Source organism: Thermobia domestica, chromosome 5 (genome assembly GCF_964235325.1).
Source record: "Thermobia domestica chromosome 5, izTheDome1.hap1.1, whole genome shotgun sequence".
NCBI classification, from domain to species: domain Eukaryota; kingdom Metazoa; phylum Arthropoda; class Insecta; order Zygentoma; family Lepismatidae; genus Thermobia; species Thermobia domestica.
In genome coordinates, this window is record NC_137458.1 from 225,933,097 (window position 1) to 225,945,762 (window position 12,666).

The window sequence follows — 12,666 nt, forward strand, 5'->3', positions numbered from 1 at the left end:
ATACATGGAAGTGCGTCGGGACCGGAATACAGCAAATTATGGATGCGTTAAAATACTAAATAATACTTTTGATAAAGTGAATACTTTCAAATATCTAGGATCAATATTAACAGAGGAAAATCATATTCACGGAGAAATTAAATGTCGACTAAAAGCAAGGAATTCGTGTTACTATTCGGTTCAAAATCTCTTGTCGTCGCGAATTCTGTCGAGGAATTTGAAACTTAAAATATACAAAACGATAATCATGCCTGTAGTTCTGTATGGCTGCGAAACATGGTCACTTACTCTGAGGGACGAACATAGACTGAAAGTATTTGAAAACAAGATCCTGAGACGAATATTCGGACCCAAGAGGAACGGGAATGGGGAATGGCGGAAACTTCATAACGAGGAACTACATAATTTATATGGTTTACCCAACATTGTTAGGGTCGTCAAGTCTAGGAGGCTTAGATAGGCGGGTCATGTAGCTAGAATGGAAGAAAGTAGAAACGCTTTCAAAGTCTTGACTGGAAGACCAATCGGAAAACGACCATTAGGAAGACCTAGGCGCAGATGGGAGGACAATATTAAGATGGATCTCGCAGAGATTGGAATACATAGTAGAAACTGGATGCAGTTAGCTAAGAATAGAAGTCAGTGGAGAGCTTTTGTGAACGCGGCATTGAGCCTCCGGGTTCCATAGGCCATAGAGTTAGTTAGTTAGTTAGAGTTTAGAAAGCGATATTGTAAATTGTTTGTGATTGCATGACGCAATAACGGCGGAATAGTTAGATATGAATTTTGTAACTCAGTTAGTACCTACCTCGAACTAAATTTTTGTCATGTCATTTTGCTTCATGGTTCCTAAAAGGGTGCGGAGTTGAATTTTACTTAGAAATAAAGTATCTCAAGCGCCCTTTTTCAATTTTATACCTCTTCATTTATAACAATCACTTTGGTAATATTACACTAAATTTTGTACCAGGAGAATGCTACTTATTGCTTCCAAGTTTCGAGAAATACTTCTGTATGCAACAATTGAATCGCTTTCTGTTAAAAGGGCGTATGTGCAATAAACACATTTTTTTCGGAAAATACCAAAAAACTGTTTTCTTATACGAGACGGTTTATGAAAAAAGAAAAATGCTTTATATTTTTTTACATGTTTTAAGAAACACATGTCCTTTAAACACAAATTGTTACATCTAACTGTAAAATATTCATTTCTTTAAAAAAGTTAAAATTGTGAAAAATATTACATACACTCTTTTAACAGAAACCGATTCAATTGTGATGCTATTGCTAATCGCGTAGATTTTTTTTTTTTTTTTAACGATATTAATTCTCTTCCCTCTTCTCCTAAATTGTAGAACTCTCCATAACCCTTTACTGTTGGCTGTGTTACTGAATATTTCTAAATTTTCTCTAGGTCCTATACACGCTCACTATCAACGTCGTGTTCTTGATGTGCCTAGGCGTGAACGCTCAACTAGCACGTTCTCGTTCGTTGAAAAAGTTCGTAGTCCATACAATGGTATAGCTATTGCCCCAATCAGCCGGCGTTAACACTGCGCTTTTAGCGTCCATATAGTTCTAGCCTTAGTGGTCCTCTTTTCGTGTACATACATAACATACATATAACCTATAGAGAGGTATGTGACTGCACTGGCGCAAATCCCGGGGGGATGAGGGGGACATGTCCCCTCCAATCTAGAAACTGGAGGGACTGTCCCCCCCAATAATCCAATTTGAAATGTGTTTTTCGGGGAGAAATGTGATGTTGAAGACAACTCTACTCCCCTGATCCTCCACAGCATTGGTTTTCAATCTCTTAAATATTTTGAACATCGCAAAAAAAAAAAAAAAAAAAAAAAAAAAAAATTATGGGAACCCGTCACCCCCAATGCTGAAGATAGATTTGCGCCGCTGTGTGACTGACCAGGAGAAAGAAGTACGTTTGTAACTGGAGGTTATGAGTCAAGAAATGAAAAATGAAATGAAATCTTTCAGTTTTACGTCCCACGGTTATGCCGGTTAGGCTAAAGGAGATGGTGTTGATGAGAAATGAATGAAATGGTGGAATGAACCAAGTGGGAGGAAACGGAAGAACCCCGAGGAAACCCACGTACACGGCGTTTGTCCACCACAAAGATAACTTGGCGGGAACAGGGTTTGAACCTGGAATCCAAGCACCAAAGGTGAACGCTCTACCACTAAGCCAGCGCGGGCCCCTTCCCACGTTTTCAGTTTAAGGTTTAGGCTAAGGAAGACGCTGATTAAGGCAAGTGAATAATGATGGAAGAATTGGTGGAATGAAAAATGGGAGGAAACGGGAATATCCCGAGAAAGCCCGTTGTCTACAAAATTACTTGGCTCGGGATGAGTGACATTCAAGTAGGTTTTCAATTCTTTCACACTATTGGATTGAGTTACAGCGGAAATTTCCATGTATTTACTGGAAACTAAACCCATGACCAAGTGCAACATAGGTATGCAAGCTCACCATAGAACTATATTGCTATAAACAGGGACGTACGGAAGGGGGGGGACACAGGGGTCCGGACCCCCCCCGAAATTTCGACTTTTTAAAAATTTAGCCTAATTTTAGGGGCAATTTTAGCAATTTTAATATAAAATAGCTTCATATTTAGTTTGAACCCCCCCGAAATAAATTCCTGGGTACGCTACTGGCTATAAACACTTACTGCATGTCATAACTACTCAGATCTTCTAATCTGCAAGGTGGAATATAAGACATTTATAACTTTTTAAACATTTATTTAAATTTCTGTTGAGAAGTTTGCTATTAAAATGTCAATCAACGTAAACATAAATCAACTGTTTCTTTTCTTCTGTTATATGAAATTCTAATAAATCCAGACATTATTCATGCAGTGCAAATAATATTTTACAAATAATATCAGAACGGGTTAGGAAATCTTGGAATTTATATTTAGAATTTGATATACTATGTAGCAGGAATGTCCATAGGATTTTTTCCCAAGCATGGGAGGAAGAGAGGAGCAAAAGACGGTTACACTCACTATTAGATGCACACGTCGTGCACATAACGCATCATGTAAAACAAAATTTACGTAAATATTGTAATAACTGCATTAAATAAACTGAAGTACTATGGTATTCAATACAAATATACAGGGTGTTTCAAAACAACACCGGCAACGTTTGAAAGGTGATTTCTAACACCAAGATAAGACAAAAAGTATAGACCAATCTGGGTGCACAAATGCTTCCTTTCGGAGTTATAGGCAGTAGCGGTTTCTGACGTAGGGCTACCGGGCTACAGCACGCTTCCTATGTTTGTGTATTTGTGTTAGACTAATTTTAGTTCAAAAAATTTTCATCTATTCATATGTCTAAACTGTTCGTTAATTAACAAAATACAGAACTTTCCCATGACGATCTTTTTCCTGCGTGGAGCGCCATTATCAGCGCCTTCAGCAGTGTGAAAGTTCTATTAACGAACCGAGCGGGCTGTACTGAATGTAGCCCGCTTGAACTATACAAGCCTACTCAACAACTATATCTCTAGCATGGAGCAAAGATCTCAATATGCCTTGTCCACTTTCTTTTTTTTTACACCCAGAATAGCTTCCACCGTGCTGAGTTAGGTTGAGCCCGACGAAATTCTGCGCAAGCGCCAAGTACTCCTTTTTCTCGCTTTCTTCTTCTGCTTACTGGGGGCGCTCGCCGCTCGGTTCTCTCTTTTCTCCTCTTTTTTATTTTCTTTAATCCTAAAAGTCCGGGAGCCCAGAATTGTCGGGAGTGTATATTAAATGAATTGAACATTTTTGACATAGATTCAGATCGTAGCTAAATTATAGCACATACATTTAATGGGGCATCGATAATAAGGGATCAATTAATGGCGTACAATCTAAAATTAAAGAACACTTTCCTTTGGCACACTACGTCCATTGTTAACCAATTAAATTTGGTAAAGGAAAGAACTGCATCTCAAAATCAATGGACAAGTTTTTTTTTTTTTCCTGTAGTCTTTCAGGATTTTCCACATTTTCCCTCCTGCTCCCCACAGCGTGTATCTGTGTTGGCTGTACAACGTATGCCGAGTGGGTTAGCTACTCGATGAAATTTCAAGTCACGAACCGTCAATTCCGTTTATGAAAATTAAAATGTTTCGAAAGAGTGCTTTTCAGAACTAGAGAAATCCAACACAGGGAATCCATGTTTTGGTTAGAATTCTTTCACAAAATAATGCGGCATTTGAATATTTTCTATAATCAAATTCAGTGCAGGCCTACCATTAAAGTACAAACAGCACTTAAATATTTCATTGAAGCCATTGAGAAAATTCGGAATGGCACAGACAATATTAGGACAAGCGATATAATTTTCTTCCAACAGTTGGTGAAAACAAATGTGGGTATCATATCTTGCATAGTACCCAATACCAAAGAAATATACGATCGCATTTCCGCAGAAGCGCGAAATCGATTTCAGAAAACAAGCCATTTGGATGCCGCCAAACTTCTGGATTTTGCTAATTTTACTGGTATTTCCGGAACATATTCTGGACACTGCGGTTTAAAGCTACCCAATGTTAGGTAAGCGGTGACTTCGCACTGAGCTTTTGGTTCTGTCAGCTTATCTTTAAAAACAATTTACAGGAAAATTTTAGCGAAATAACAACAACTTTTGCAAATAATAGTGACCATACCAATGTCCACAACAGAGCCTGACAAGTAAACCTTACGTTTGGGTGAATCGAGTTGCTGACTGGGACACATATGAGAAAGTAGTACTAAATGTGGTCAGTATTTCAGTGAAGTTATAGGTGCGAAGCTCCAGGGGTTTAGGAGATACAGCTACCAGAACATCACATGGAAGTACAGAATAGTCTTTATACAGTTGGAGGTAAAAGCTCTGTAAGACCTCTTGGAACGACAAAAGGTGAATAACAAATATATGGGTACATATTAGGGTTAGGGGGAAGTCATATAGTGAGGGTATACCTGACGGCTGCCATCTTGAAATCCGTCATTTTGATTTAAGGTTAAGTTTTTAAAATAGGAATAGGGTCATGTGATACATGATTTAAGGCGCAAATTTAATCAGAAGAACAATGGTATTTACGCGCAATTGGTAAAAAGTTACAGGGAAATTAAATATTGTTGCAGCGTATGTATTAGTCCTTTGCCCCATCTTGTAAATTTTGTGTTAATGATAATAATTAAATAAAAAGCAGGTGGATAAATATTAGGTCTATGGTAAGAGTTGCCTTGATGGCGGCCATGTTCAAATCAGCAATTTGAATCAGACAAAAGTTTTAAACAAAACGCATAACATTGACACCTTATTAATAGCAAATTTTACCATAAATCCAACGGCATAACCATTTTTGCTTTATCATTAACCAGCATTTGTTATCGCATAAGCAAGTTGCTAATTTAAGGAAAAATGACCAAAGTGGAATTGAGTCATAATTAAGTTGGGACTTCCAGAAAAGTTCTCAATTAGTACAATCAATATGTAGTTCAGAAAAGAGTGCATGACTTGCACAAATGCTCTGCTCACAGTGAGCACACCTGACAAAGCCAATCGAGTTACACTTGACACATTTGTCGTTAACAATTCCGTCAAAGCACTAGTCGTAAGGAGCGATCCATTTAATTTTGTGCTGGTTAATGATAAAGCAAAAATGGTTATACCGTTGGAGTTATGGTAAAATTTGCTATTAATAAGGTGTCACTGTTATGCGTTTTGTTTAAAGCTTTTGTCTGATACAAAATGGCGGATTTGAACATGGCCGCCATCAAGGCAACTCTTACCATAGACCTAATATTTATCCACCTACTTTTTATTTAATTATTATCATTAACACAAAATTTATAAGGTGGCGCAAAGGAATAATACATATGCTGCAACAATATTTAATTTCCCTGTAACTTTTTACCAATTGCGCGTAAATCAAAATTAACGTCACCATTGTTCTTCTGATTAAATTTGCGCCTTAAATCATGTATCACATGACCCTATTCCTATTTTAAAAACTTAACCTTAAATCAAAATGGCGGATTTCAAGATGGCAGCCGTCAGGTATACCCTTACTATATGACTTCCCCCTAATCTAATATGTACCCATATATTTGTTATTCACCTTTTGTCGTTCCAAGAGGTCTTACAGAGCTTTTACCTCCAACTGTATAAAGACTATTCTGTACTTCCATGTGATGTTCTGGTAGCTGTATCTCCTAAACCCCTGGAGCTTCGCACCTACAACTTCACTGAAACACTGACCACATTTAGTACTACTTTCTCATATGTGTCTCAGTCAGCAACTCGATTCACCCAAACGTAAGGTTTACTTGTGAGAGATGCTTTTCGTCTCTAAAGAGAATTAAGACATTCCTGAGGAATTTCCGTAGGTCAGGAAGGTTAACTGCCCCTGCCATGCTCTTGATAGAAAAAAGTTTGATCAACAACATGCTAAATTTCAACTCCAGGGTGATAGAGAAGTTTGCCAGCATTAAGAATCGAAGGATGGATATCAACTTCCGCCTTCAGTGGGTAAATACACGTATATATATATATAATATTGTAGCACCCTTTGTTAATGACAGTACGAGCCGCCACTGGTTATAGGCAGCCGAAAACATGAACATATGAATTTTAAAGGTCCATAGCTCCAAAACTATGGGACCTACAGAGGTTGGCTCAAGACTTCACTTAGAAACTAGTATGTTTCCTATCCAAATATCCATGTTTTAGAATTCTAAGGAACTCACGCAACAATTTTTATAGAGGCAGTTTGATTACGGGCACATAATGTGAAATACTCACCAACTACCTCCATGAAAATTGTTGCGGAAGTACCGCAGGATTCTGAAACGTGAATTTTCGGATAGGGCACATACTAGTTCCTAAGTGAAGTCTAAACTCGACTACGGTTGGTCCCATATTTTTGGAGCTATGAACCCTCAAAGTTCATTTTTTTTTTCATGTTTTCGGTAGCCTATATCTCTGAAAGGAAGCATTTGTGCACCCAGGTTGGTCTATACTTTTTGTCTTCTCTTGGTGTCAGGAATCACCTCCCAAACGTTGTCGGTGTTGTTTTGAAACACCCTGTATATTAAGCACTATAGTATGTAAGAAAATCTGTATGTATTGACATATACTTTCACGAATTGAACATAGGTAGATCTTTGTTTGTTTACAATATTCATAATCGTAAAAACAGAAACAAAAACAAAAAAAAAAAAAAAAGTAATCTTGGAAAAGGAACAGGAAGTGATAAGTTCTTTGTTTTATCAAAAATAATATCGCTACTGATAGCTCTTAAATTGGTCAACAAAATATAATTTTGACAGGAAGACAGTGAATACGTCTAACATATTTTCTATATAATCGTACATTAAAATCAAGAATGTTAAGTTTCAGTTACTCTATTGCAATGGCCATAATTAACTTAAATTACATTTTTCTCTTATTGGCAATACAATAGTTTCCGATAGTAGTAGACATGTTACTCGCCGATTTTTTGTCTCAGGAAAAGCCGTCTAGCCTAAGACATAATAGCTCAGTAGTAGAAAGATCATCTTTTGTGCCAGGGAATCTGCGATTCGATCTCACCGGTCAGATCATGTATGTGTAGACCCTATAGGGCGTATCCGGTTTGCCATAAGAACCAGGCTGTGTCACGTGATTAGATCAAAAGTCACGTTGTGTGCTAAATCGAGTCTGAAGATTCCAAATCCAGATGTGAGATATTTCAAACACGTAACCTCCGCGTGGACGCTCTGGGTAATTCGAAGATGCATATACTTTATCATTATTATTGATTTTACTCAAGCAACTTGACTTTTGACGTGCTATACATCGTTTTAAAGCTCTTCATTATGTCTTTACAATAAGCTTTCAATTAGCTATCTCCTTAGTATAGTTTTCGAGATATGCAGACAACTTTTTCATTGATTTTCCATTGACTTTAATGTTCATGTTTCGTGATTTTTTTGCTATGTTCCATCCATTTTAGGACAATTTGCTTTTGGAATATCAAATCTACATAGTCTCTTCTACATTTGAGCTGAATTGCAGTCATCTCCCCCAAAGTCTGTTCACATCATTGCAACCGGATAAACCCTTTGTGGTATACAACATTGTGTAAGCAGGAGCGTCATTTCAGATTTTGCTTGGGAGGAGGGGGGCAAGACCCCTTGATATAAGTAAAATTTTGCATTTTCACTGATTTACTACTATTCTATTGATAAAATCTATCTCAAACTCAGGAGGCAAATGCCCCTCCCTGCTCCTCCTAAATGACGACCCTGTGGGTAAGTGGTTTTATGAGCTGACTCCGTTTCTTCTGACATTCTCATTCCACCAATTCCTTACTAAGCAATCATATTCATAAATAACCCATCCCTTTAAGCCTACATGGCATAAATATGGGACGTAAAACTGAAATATTAAATTTAGTTTCCATCAGCATTGACAGAGCAACAATATATTATTCTTAACTCGAAGATGCTTGCTTAAAAAGATTTTTGAAATGTTAACCCAAAATTGATTAAACTGAAGTAAACTCGTAAGTTAGTTGAAATGAAATAAACATTAACTCCTAAGAAGCCTGAAATGAAATAAGCTTTAAGAAAAGGTAGGGCTACTATCAAGTGATGACGACTTTAATTTCTTCGGGGTAAGGACAAACATGATGAGGAGAGCTAAAACCAATCCATCGGTTCCGGCCCCTCTATAAAATGATTCTAGCGTCATTTGTGGTCATGAAGAAAATTTCTGTTCAAGTATTGCGGCTATTGATTATCTATAAAAACACCTATAGACGTGTTTTCTGCAGTCATGTAAGACTGTTATATTCAATTCGATTCATTATGAATTCACTTGAGTTGAAGTATATTTTTTCTGTGATAGGAATTAAAAGATAACTTTATAAAGAGTATTAAACTATCGAATTTGAATAACTGCTTATTTTTTTCTCGATATACAAAATACAATGTATAATGATTTACTGCTTAACGATAAAAGCTACTTCGTAAATCGCCTACTACAGTGTTCATTTTAACAATAATTTTGCAGTAAAAACAATTTAGTAAGTTGTATACCACAGTACAGTCAGCATCTATACTACACTTTGAATTTAGATTTTCCTTTCAAATGTTACTTTACGTATTGGCGTAAAACAGGCAAAATAAACAAATCTATATATATAAAAGAGAACGTACAATTCTTTGTCCGCTCATCACGCTAATACGGCTGAACCAATTTCTTTCATTTTTGGGGGGTTATTAGGATTTGGACCCTAGATGGTTTTTATCATATCACTTTAATTTTTAATTACCAGTGTCTTGAGATAATTGACCATTCAAGTGTCCATAACGTACAAATCCTTTGTTATTAGTTCATCATAGGTAAAAATAAACGTATTTATATGCAACCCGCATGACCGTGTCACTCGGCGGGTTAACATAAATGACAGGCGATATACAGCGGAAAATAGCTTGAATCTTCTGTTTAAAATTTTTTAATTGATTTGCTTATTTTTACAGACACTTTTACAATATGCCAGCACCGGGATGACCGCAGCGAAGCGGGGCGGGTTAACATAAATGACAGGCAATATAATGTTAAGATTTACTGCAATCTTCTATGGTTTTTATCATATCACTTGAAAGCGAAAAAGTAAAAATTATCTAAGTAACAAAGTTTATTGCGTTCCGGGGTGACCGCAGCGAAGCGGGGTGAACGCTGCTAGTAAATAAATAAATGTCGAGGTCGTTTCCTTCACATCGTTTTGTACGCCTATTTCCACGTTTTGTACACCACCGGAAATGAGTAAAAATGGGCCTCCAAATATGTCAGAACAAGTTAATGCTGTTCCGCCACCAACGAATTTCGAGGTCATTTCATTCACATCGTTTTGTGTGTGATTTGTGCTGTTTTGTGTGCCTATTTCTTCGTTTTGTGCGTCACCCGAAGTGGGTCAAAATGGGCCTCCAAGATGGGACAAAAATGACCCAATGTTCCGTCACGATCGAATTTCGAGGTTGTTTGTTTAGTACCATACCTCTTTTGTGCCGTTTTGTACACCTTTTTCCACTTTTTGTGCGTCAAGGGGGGCGCGGTGGCTCAGTGGTAGAGCGTTCACCTCTGGTGCTTGGGGTCCCGGGTTCGATACCAGCCCCCGCCAAGTGAACTTTGTGGTGGACAAACACCGTGCTCGTGGGTTTTCTCGGGGTTCTCCCGTTTCCTCCCACTTTCTTCATTCCACCGTTTCACTCATCTCTCATCATCACCGTCTCCTTTAGCCTAACCGGCATAACCGTGGGACGTAAAACTCAAAGATTTCATTTCATTTTTTTTGTGCGTCAACGGAAGTGGGTCAAACTGGACCTCAAAGGTGGAAAGAAAATGACCCATTATTCCGGTACATTCGAATTTCGAGATCGTTTCTTTCGCATCATTTAGTGCCTGTATTCTACGCTTATTTCCACGTTTTTTGCGTCACCGGAAGTGGGTCAATATGGGTCTCCAATGTAGGACGAAAATGACGAACTGTTCCGCAAGTACCGAATTTCGAGGTAGTTTCTTTCGCATCGTTAATACCTGTCTTGTGCCGTTTTGCGCGCCTATTTCCACGTTTTGTGCGTCACCGAAAGTGGGTCAAAATGGGCCTCCAAGATGGGACAAAAAGGATCGACTGTTCCTCCACGATCAATTTTCGAGATCGTTTCTTTCGCATCGTTTAATGTATGCTTTGTGCGTCTATTTCCACACTTTATGTGTCACTGAAAGTGGACCAAAATGGGTCTTCAAAGTGAGCGGAAAAAGACCCTTGTTCCACCACTTCGAATTTCGAGGTCGTTTCTTTCGCATCGCTCAGTGCATGTCTTGCACCGTTTTGTGCGCCTATTTCCAAGTTTCGTGCGTCATTGTAAGTGGGTCAAAATGAACCTTCAATGTGTGACAAAAATGATCTAATGTTCCGCTACAATCGATTTTCGAGTTCGTTTTCTTCACATCGTTTTGTGCGTGTTTTGTACGAATTTCTGTCAATTTTATTCCATCCAAGAAAAAATTTGTAACATTCAAATAAACGAGGGAGAGTGAATTCAAAGTTTGGCCATTTCGATCACCTGTAGTGCGACATCTTCACATTTGAATTTTAACTAGCACAGAATTTTATCCAGTTTTTGTCCATTTTTGTCCACCCAAGGAGAAATGTTGTACTATTCAAATAAAGGAGGGAGGGTCAATTTAATATTTGGGACACTTCAATCACCTGTATTGTTACATCTTCACCCCAAATTCGAATTTTAACTAACTCAGAATTTTGTCTATTTTTTTCATTTTTAACCACCCAAGATTTTTTTTTACGATTGAAATTAACAATGTATGGCTATTTCAAAATTTGACCACTTCGATCACCTATAGTACTAATCTTCAAATTTGAACTTTAATTATTCTGAATTATTTCCAGCTTTTGTACAGTTTTGTACCATCAGGAAAAAATTGTACCATTCAAATTTAAGAAACGAAACACTTTAAAATTTTCAGCACTTCGATCACCTGTAGTGTGACATCTTCATATACGAATTTTAACTAGTTCAGAACTTCGAACATTTTTTTAACCAAAAAACTTTGTACCAGTTAATTAAACCAGGGACGGTCACTTCAAAATTTGGCCACTTGGATCCCTATAGTGCGACTTCTTCAAATGCGAATTTTAACTAGCTTAGACTTTTGTCCATTTTTTGTCTACTTTTGTACCAAAAAAATTATGTATCATTTAAATATACGATGGAGAGCCATTTGAAATTTTAGCCACATCGAACATCTTTGGTGCTCTATCTTCAAATTGGAACTTTAACAAGCTTACAAGGGAAGTATGAATGAGCTCATATCGAAACCTACCGTAAAATTTCACTCAGAGGAAGGAAGTCCCACAGAAAGACCACAGAAAAAAAGCAGCTGCGTTTTCTAAGTGGAATTAACCAAAATGGCAGATTGAAATGTCGCGTATCCATGTCGATAATTGCACAATACGTTCAAGACCACCCCTTGTAAACTTCCTGTTAATAATAAAAAGTCAAAAATAACAATGTGGGTACATACTATACCTAAGGGGAAGTCATACGGTAAGGTGAACCTTGACAGCAGCCATTTTGAAATCCGCCATCTTGAATTCAGGTCAAGTTTTGTAAATAGGAATAGGGCAATATGATACATGATTTTGGGGTAGAATTTAAGCAGAAAAACAATGGTAGCAATAGTATTGAGACACGTGCATTTGGTAAAAAGTGACAGACATATTTATTGTGTATGTTCCCATGTGAACAACTCCCGAATGAAGCAGCTGTCCAACAATTTGTAAAATACAAAAATATAGGAAACACCCTCTATATTTTCCCAATTTGTTCCAAATGTTGTTTAGCAAAGCTACACAATTGTAAGAGATTAGTCTGCAAATTTGGTCTAAATTGGTTTAATAGGGGCGGAGATAGACCAGATAATACGAAAATTTAGAAAAAAAATCGCTGATAACAAAATCGTTATATTATCTGCTTTTCTTTCGTCCCTCATTGAAATGTATTGCGAAACTATCAAGTACGAGTTACATTTCAACAGCAACAACTTATTTTTGGACAGCTGCTTCATTCGGGAATTGTGCACATGAAAACATAC